The following is a 10123-nucleotide window of genomic DNA, read 5'->3' on the forward strand; positions in this document are numbered from 1 at the left end:
CTTTGGTACAAAGTCTTTGATTCCACCTCCTCACCCCCTCCCTCTCAGTTAAGTGTCAAATTTAAATTGTTGCCTGTCACGGCACTATTTTAATGCTATTTTGTAATTATCTCCTATTTCTTTCTAATTCTGGGCTGCAAGCCCTTTCTTGGCAAGGTTCAGGTCTTTATATCTGTGCTATCTGGTACATAGTTTGTGCTAAAAATATTGTTGGCTGAATAAAAGAAGGGCCCTTTATAAAACCACAAACAAATATAAAAGTGTAGAAAATGAAGCATGAATTTAAACATCTCATCTTCTCCTTAAAAGTCCTGATTGAAAAAGGAACTCTGTGCAGTCTGACTGTAGCAGATGCTGTCCATGAACAGCAGCGGGACAACGCCACCGAGCCCAGGCTTTGTGCTTTCATTCCCGGGCTTGATGGAGATCCTGATGCGTCACTCACCCGCTATCCGCTGGGCAGCATGCTTGGGTAGCGGTCAATTTGTAGCTGCAGACCCGCATTGCATAAGCTGTGGGCTCCTGGTGCTTATGTCAACAGGGAAGCCTTTACCCAGCCAATGATTTCATGTACTTTTCCTCTTCCTTGACAATTAGAGCTCAAGTGTGGCATATTTGTGTTTCAGGTGAAAGGTTTGAGGCACCAAGAGAGAGTCACCCTTGCTGTATCATCAACTGCTAATTAGCTGACGTTATTTCCAAATAGTCTTTGATTAAAGACTTTGAGGCAGCGACAGTAAAGAACAAGGTCTAAGTGTTCGCAAATCAAACAAAAGAAATGCTGTCCACAACAGTCACATCTTGGAGCTTGCTGCCAGAAAAGTAAACCCACCAAAGACCAGCCATCCCTCAAGATCATCTGAAAGCAATCTGCAAAAGTATCTCAATCAAGAGCATTGCAAAATGCCCTGAGGTGCCTAAAATAGAGGTTCAGAATTACCTCCCAAAGAGCCTACAAGAAGCTCTGTTTGCCTCAGCAGAGAATCCTACATAATAAGAGAGAAACATGCAAATTAACCATCCCTCCACCACAAAGATGGCTGCACCCACAACTGAGGCCGAGTTCCCATAACCAGCCTTAAGGAGCAATCAGCCAGGACCTGAGGCCATGCCCCTCTGTGGGGCTTGATAAGGGATCTCAGGCTGCACCTCCCACCCAGCAGGGCTTGATGGGAGACCTCAGGCCATGCCCCCTGCCCGGGTACCAGGCCAGGGGACCTGAGGCTATGCCCCTGACCCAGGCACCAAGCTGGGGGACCTTATGCTGTGCCCCTGCCTGGCAGGGCTTGACAAGGGACCTCAAGGTACACCCCCCACCCTAGTGTCAGACCAGGGGACCTGAGGCCACAGCCCCCACCCAGCGGGACTTGACAGGGGACTTCAAGGTGTGCCCCCTGCCTGGTGCTGGGCCGGGGGACCTCAGGCCATGCCCCCACCTGGCGAGGCTTTCCTGGGGACCCTCAGGCTGCACCCCCAGCCCCGGCACCAGGCTGGGGGACAACAGGCTGCTCCCCCTGCCCAGCGGGGCTTGATGGGGGACTTCAGGCCATGCGCCCCCCCCCCCCGCACCCTGGTGCCAGGCCAGGAGACCTGAGGCTGCGCACCCCACCTGGCAGGGCTTCACAAGGGTGGGACCGGCCAGGTCTGGATCTAGCCCAATGGGGGGGGGGGGCGGCTGGGTCTGGGTCTCGTGCGATTTTGAGGCACACATGGGTGGGTGGGGACGTGACTCTGGGTCCCATGGTGCACCCAGACTCTGACAGGAGGAAGATTTTCATATACATTTTACTAATTTTCTTTCATCTCTGATACTTCTATTATAGAGAAAGGGCAAATAGCAATATTAAAATATTTCCTCTAATTAATCCCCTTTTAATGTGCACGAATTTTGTGCACTGGGCCACTAGTATAGGTAATAATAAAGCATGGACTTTGTGGCGAGACCAACTCTCAAATACCTCCTCCAGGGTATTGCTGGCCAACAGCTGCAGGTTACAAACTGGAACATGCATCACATTATACCTTTAGCCTTTACATCCTGCTTTTTGTGTTTCCCTCCCCTCAACCTATTCCTCACCATCTCCCCTGCTGCTCCAGCCCCATGCACTCCTCATTACCTCTTCTCTCCTCTCACATTTTATTGAGATCAAAGGCTGCAATTGATATCAATAATTACATCTAATGTAAAAAAAATAGCTTTACCCAGATCAGCAGAGATGAGTAATAAAAGAAAGTCTTAGCAGCTGGGTAGAGGAGGGGGAGGACACAGGGTATCTTTCTGTGAAAGTTGAAAATCACTGGTTTAGAGGCAAGTAATTTGTGGGTGAGAAGCAAGAATCCTACACCTTTAAATTGAATATTAATGAAATTCAACCTCAAACTTGCAAATTTATTACCAACTCACCAATAATCTTTGATTGGAATCCCCCCCTGCTTCTGCTGGGACCTGCCCTAAAGCCTCTTCATTCAGTTCATCACCTACTGAGTTATTCCTCTGTGTCAGGCACTGTGCTAGGTAGGCACTGGGGATGAAAAAATGGGAAAGACACATACCTTCTTTCAGGTTGCTCAATCTAGGTGGGTCTACTTGCATGGTTACAAGAGGGACCTTGCTTGAAAATTCAGTCAATGAGGTCAAGGAAAGTAGTCTCTACCTCCATCTCCATCAGAAATTTAGAACCTATTTTCTCTGGTTTGCTTCCAACTCAGATCTTCCCTGGTCCCATGTAGTGACAGCATTTCCACATACTAAGTCAATCATAGGCAGCTTCCTTAAGCCTGGGTGGATTTCTTATGGCAGATTTTCTTCCCTAATTTTGTCCTACTTTGATCCATAAACAGTATGAATCTATTTAAATTTCCTTGAAACAATATTAACCAGAAACTCAAGAGCCACCTTACTTCCAAACATGTTAGATTCTCAGTCTTAATTGCTACCAATAGCTCACAGGTACACACAGTTTACTAACAAATACACAAATTTTGGCTAAGTGAGATCAAGCTAATTAAAATAAAACTTTGAATGGAGAAACAAAGGTAGAAAATTGTTTCCAAAAGAGTGACTAATTGGTGATATTCAAATCTATTTAACCTAAATTGGCAATATTTATTCAAGGCTCATATAATTGCCTACCATGAGAATTGTGGTAAACTTAACACAGGGAGGTAATAAAAATCTTTGAACCTGGTTGGAGGCATGTCTATCCTTCTTTTTGGTTGTTATTCTTATTTGTTGATTGTTGGTGAGTTGGTAATAAATTGGCAAGTCTTGGGTTGAATTTCATTAATATGTAATTTAAAGGTATAGGATTCCTGCTTCTCATCCACAAATTACTTGCTTCTAAACCAGTAATTTTCAACTGAGTGACTGCACCCCCAGGGACACTGAATGATGTATGAGCACATTTCTGTCTTCACAACTTGGGAACAGAAGTGTGAGGGGGCAGCTGGCATCTAGTGTGTAGAGACCAGGGATGTTCCTAAAACATCTTAAGTGCCCAGGACAGTCAAAAAAAATTACACAGCCCAAAATGTCAACAGTGCCACAGTTTTACAACCTGCTCTAAAGAAACCCATTAAACTGCACAGTGTGTTCTGATCGCTCTGTGTGCCACTTTGCCTATCCCATAACTCTACCTTTGCTGTGTCACCCAGCTATATTCACTAAGTGTCCCTCAAGAAAGTACCCATGGCAAGGCCAACTACACAATGCCTTAGGTCTGGCCAGCTTTCAGTCTTCTCTTTTTTAAAACTGTGCCCTTGCCTGCTGATAAGAATACCAGAGTTAGCAGCACACTCCCACGAGCCTCATACCCTCTAAACCCTTACAATGTTCACAAGGGACCTTAACCAGAGTAGGACAATTGTTTTATTTACTTGAAAGGTTTGGAGAAATAGGTGGAATGGTAACTAGTAATACATGCTTGGCTCTGTATTGCCTGGGTGGACAGGTCTAATCACACTAGACCAGACATGTATAGTGTAAACGGACCCTTTCTGAAGAGCACCTGCAACTTGCCACACTCACTGCCTCCTGGTTAGAGTCTCCTTATGCATAGGTCACCACAATTACATTTGGGGCTTACCTACCTGGTCAGACAAGACCAAGGATGGGTGTCTGCTCCAAAGGTGGTTCAGAAGGGACACCTGAAATATGAACTCTTAATACAAATGAGTGATTGGCAGGAACTACCATGTTCTTTGGGCTGGAGTGTTCATGCTACATATAAACAAGGATACAGATAGTTTAAAAGCACAGACAAGGCAGTGGACAGAATCCATGAAAGGCATAGATATCAGCAAGCAGAAACATGATGCAAAACGAAGGCAAATCTGTTACACATGGTTGTGAATCCCAGTGTGTAAAATTATCACTGGCTCACAGGTGGGTGTTTAATAAATATATGTTTAAAGACTGACTTAAGAATAGGGAGTCATGAAAACCAAGATGGCAGCATAGGTATACACCTGGAATTGCTGCCTTGCACAACCACTTCAAAAATACAACTAAAAGACAAAACGGACATCATCCAGAAGCACAGGAAGGCTAGCTGAGTGGAAATTCTACAACTAGAAGGAAAGAGAAAAGCACACTGAGACTCAGAGGAGGTGCAGTGTGGAAGTAAAGTGCAGAGGCACGGAGGCGCACGGGAAAGGGCTGGCAACTGAGGACTCAGTTGTCTTTTCAATTGGGAGGGAGACACAAGCTCCCAACAGCCCTGAACTCCAGTTCCAGGCGAGTCTCTGGGGACCCAGACTCATATGGGGAGAAACTGGACTGTCTGGCAGTGGGCGGAACTCCAGGGCAGCTTTCTCTCAGAGGTGCTTGCAATGATTATCAAGGGACACTGAGACCTGGGACCTCTTAGGGCAGGGCTGAAGATTAGCCATAGCTGTTTGCTCCGCCCTATTGATTCAGTGAGACCCCGCCCCACCCAAGTTGTGCGAAGAGGCTTTGGATATGAATGGCCTGGCCCTTTGCAATCTAAAATTACCTAACTAACTGCAGCTGGGTCAGAGAGACCCAGAACATCCAAAAGAAGGCCCAAGGCCCCATAGCAGCTTGCATTGCTTCACAGCTGGTCCTCATCTGGGCATCTCCAAATCCCAAACAAAGAAGAGGAATCTGCAGATCTCTCTGTAGCTCCTGCTGGGTAGCCTCAGGCAGAGGTTAAATTATCACCTCCATAGAGATCCAAGTGTCAGTGTACCCAGTGGTAAGAGTGGGAACACCCAGATTGCAACTCTTCAGATCCATAAGGGACATACTCAGGGGGCAGACTCAGTGAGCACCAAAGCCCCGCTAAAGCAAGTTTTGCCACATAAGGGTGTCTCCAGCACAGAAGTTCTCCCACTGCAGATACAGCTGATTCTCACAGCCAATTGGCCTGGAGGTTAATTCCTCCCAGTGATACCAACTACAATCAAGGCTTAACTACAACAAGACTGTGCACACAGCCCACAAAGTGGTGCACCAAGAGTGTCCACCTCAGGTTATTGGGGAGGCTGAGTCACTGGGCCCTATAGGACACCTAGCACACAAGACACCTAGCACACAAAGCCACTCTATCAACACAGGAAAGCAGCCAAAATGCGGAGACAAAGAAACAGGTCACAAATGACAGAAATGGAGGAAAGCAAACTACTTGATATAGAGTCCAAAACCACGGTTATAAGGTTTTTCAAGAATTTTCTAGAAACCACCGACAAATTTAGTAAGACCTTCAAAAAGTCTAGTGAGACCTTCGAGAATATGAAAAAGGACCAACTAGAAATTAAGCATACACTGACTGAAATAAAGAATATTAAACAGAGATCCAACAGCAGACTAGAGGATCCCAAGAATCAAGTCAAAGATTTGAAGTACGAAGAAGCAAAAATCACCCAACCGGAAAAACAGAAAGAAAAAAGAATCCAAAAATATGAAGATAGTGTAAGGAGCCTCTGAGACAACTTCAAGCGTACCAACATCCAAATTATAGGGGTGCCAGAAGAAGAGAAAGAGCAAGATATTGAAAATCTATTTGAAGAAATAATGACAGAAAACTTCCCCTACCTGGTGAAAGAAATAGCCTTATAAGTCCAGGAAGCGCAGAGAACCCCAAACAAAAGGAATCCAAAGAGGACCACATCAAGACACATCATAATTAAAATGCCAAGAGCAAAAGACAAAGAGAGAATCTTAAAAGCAGCAAGAGAAAAACAGTCAGTTACCTACAAGGGAGTACCCATACGTCTGTCAGCTGATTTCTCAACAGAAACTATGCAGGCCAGGAGGGAGTGGCAAGAAATATTCAAAGTGATGAATACCAAGAACCTACAACCAAGATTACTTTACCCAGCAAAGCTATCATTCAGAATTGAAGATCAGATAAAGAGCTTCACAGATAAGAAAAAGTTAAATGAGTTCATCACCACCAAACCAGTATTATATGAAATGCTGAAAGGTATTCTTTAAGAAGAGGAAGAATTAGAAAAAGGTAAAGATACAAATTATGAACAACAAATACACATCTATCAACAAGTGAATCTAAAAATCAAGTGTATAAAAAATCCGATGAACAGAATAAACTGGTGAATATAATAGAATCAGGGGCATAGAAAGGGAGTGGACTGACAATTCTCAGGGGGAAAGGGGTGTGGGGGTGCAGGAAGAGACTGAACAAAAATCATACACCTATGGATGGAGACAGTTGGGGAAGGGGGTAAGGGCAGAGGGTGGAGTGGGAACCGGGTGGAGGAGAGCTATGTGGGGGGAAAAAAAGAGGAACAACTGTAATAATCTGAACAATGAAGATTTTAAAAATAAATAAATAATAATAATAATAATAATAATAATAAAAAGAATAGGGAGTCATGCATGACTAGTAGCAGGAGATACCAAAGAGGAGCTCCTGACCCCATAGTGATAGAGACCTAATACAGGACACTACAGGCACTACTGCTGAGTGAATGACAAGGTAACTTGATCCCTAGAGGTCTCATATAGGATAAAGTATCCATTTTTACCCTGAGGCTAGGCAAGGCCTCTGTAGAGGCTGCTTCCTATTTTTTACCTGTGGAATTTCAAAACAGACTGACAGGGACTTACTTAGGTACTCTGTCTCTTGAAATGCAAATAAAGATCCATGAGACCTTGTCTAAATGAGAAGGACGCATAGCCCCTAAACCTGGGAATATTTTATTTTATTTATTTTTAAATATATATTTTATTGATTTTGTACATAGAGGAAGGGAGAGGGGATATAGAGTTAGAAACGTCAATGAGAAAGAAACATCGATCAGCTGCCTCCTGCACATCCCCTACTGGGGATGTGCCCACAACCAAGATACATGCCCTTGACCGGAATCGAACCTGGGACCCTTCAGTCTGCAGGCCGATGCTCTATCCATTGAGCCAAACTGGTTAGGGCAACCTGGGAATATTTTAAAACGGATGGAGGACCATGGAACTTGGAGGACTAAAAAACATATATATACCCTATGGTTAATCTCCAGGACATTTTGACTTTCCTTCTAGTTCATGACAGATTAATAATGGGACATAATCTCTTAGTGGAACTAGAAGGAGAAAAAATATTTTCCAGATGGTTCATTCCTTCCCCAGCTGCTACTACACGGTACCTGTTGCCAGATCCAATACAAGATTTTCTGTACTTCTTCCTGCATGATATAAGCGGGGCTGAGGATTGCATGAGCCCTAGTTTAGCTGAGACCTGGGAGAGACCAAAACTCTGTGCCCAGCCCCCTCCTGAATGAATCAGCACAACTCAAATCACCCTATCATCAAAGCATGATTTATTTTGGAGCCCTGAACACACAGCAAACATTAGATAATAATTAACCTATTAATAAGAGATGAAAGTGTTATTTTTACATTAGATTAACCTAGAAAAAAAGTTGACTCAATTCTGGCTTAGTAAAATGACCAAGATTATATATATATTTACAGCAATGGTTCACCTACTTATGTATTTAGCAGTGCTCAAATTAGCAGCTCATATCTACTCTCGTAGCTCTTTGTGGCATCTGATGGACACATATGATCTAGGTAAGAGTCACTTCTGTGAACAAATGCATTTCTTTTTACTCTTAGAAAACATCTCAAAATCTATTCCAAATGCTGTGCAAACCAAGGCTGTAAGGATAATACAAATTCAGTGCAAGTTGCAATCTGACTACAGTTTCACACTGAGTTGACATTTGCTTGTTCCTCTTTTGGGTTTTCTTTGGTGGGTGGATAGAAGGGAAACACAGGCACAACACAATGCAAGTATGATTGCTGTTATGGTTGTTATAGTAAGGTTTTAAATTAAGAATTAATTACTCAATGTCCACATGGAAGTAACTTAAAGAGAATGAGGAAGAAGAAGACAAAGAACATTGTTTTGTTTTGTTTTCAGAAAAAATCTCTGTGTTTCCTTTAGATTCAATAGTCCTGACAATTATATAAATGAGGTAGTATGCCCATTTTACAGATTGGGTAATTGAGATCAGAATAGTCATGATCACAAAACATTTTCTAGTTGATTCTAGAATGAAGCCAAATTTTTCTCATTTTAATTTTAGTACTATGACCTAAATACATGTATTTCATTATCTGAATATGTTAAATGAGACCAAAAAAGAAATAGAGCTACTAACTCAAAATTATTAATATAGGAGTTTTATTTCTGGCTCTGATGTTTCAATCCAAACATCCTACTAGGAACAACCATAAAATCTGAAGAAATTACAAGAGAAGTTGTTGAAAGACAATACACAGTAACCAAGTCAACAGAGACTTGAGGGGGAAAGATCTCAGAAAAACAACCAAGTGAACTCTGTATTCCTCTTTGCTCTCTCCCTAAAGATATATCCTAAACAACACCAGCACAAGCAGAAAGCAGCTTTCACCAGGGGTCAAAGAACTGAGAAGATGGAATTGGAGTCCAGGACTACCAACACAGCAGTACTGAAGAATGCAAGACTTTGGAGACACAGAAATCATAGATCGGTAAGCACAACATTCTGAATTGATTTTCACCTTGAGGTGTCTGTCAGTTCCTAACTTGTGTGCAAGGAGAATCCAAGAAGCTAATAAGAGTGTTCACTAAGAGGCCACAAAACAGCAGAACTTTCAGAAAAATCATGGTACCGGAGACAATAGAGAAACAGCTGAAGATTAATGTGCTGGTAATAAGAGGAAACTAGAAATAGACTAGCCCACGTAAAGAGTTAAAACATTTCAATCCTTTATTGGATCAAGGTGATCTGCCCTTTTGTAACTAACTGTCTGTTAAAAGGAAAGTAAATTCTCTGTGAGAAAAGACAAGATCATTCAAAAAATCTACAACTTTTATATGCGATATTCAATCATAAATTATTAGGTATGCTGATAAACAACCAAATGAATGAAAACTAGGAGAAAAGTGTAGACAATGGCAACAAACATACAAGTGATCTAGGTCTTGTTATCAGACAGAATTTTTAAATAACTGTGGTTAATGCAGTCAAAAGAATAGATGACAAAGATGGGGAACTTATATTTTAAAATTTATGAAAAATCTAGAAATTGAAAATATAATTATCAAAATTAAGAATTCAAGGATGTGCTCAATGATAAACTAAACAGAACCAGCACAGAGAATTAATGAATTGGAAAACTGGTTAGTAGAAAGAAGCAAAGAAAAACAATTCTGGAAAAGAAATATAAGAGCATGGGAAGTACATGACATAGTAAAGGACTAACATATTAGTAATTGTAGTTTAAGGAGGAGAGAGAGATAAAGGACCAGAAGCCAAGTTTGAAGAAGTATTGGTCAAGAATTTTTTCCAAAATGGTCAAAACATTAATCCATAATGTTTTGAAACAGGGTAAATCCAAAGGTGGAGGGAGGAGGGGGACTTTTAGATTCATCAAAGTTACATCAAGCTAAAAATATCATAGTCAACATGCTGAAAACTAAAAACAGAGAGAAATCTTAAAAATAGCCAGAGGTGAGAGGTAGGGACAATAAAGAGGGAGATAAATCACATTCAGAATAGCAACAATTACAACTGTAGGTGCAAGAAAGAAACATGGTACCCAGAAGATGATGAAATGATCTTTGAAATGCTAGAAGAAAATAGTTGCCAAATTCTA

Source organism: Myotis nattereri (assembly GCF_964212035.1).
Source record: "Myotis nattereri genome assembly, chromosome: 3".
In the NCBI taxonomy this organism is placed as follows: domain Eukaryota; kingdom Metazoa; phylum Chordata; class Mammalia; order Chiroptera; family Vespertilionidae; genus Myotis; species Myotis nattereri.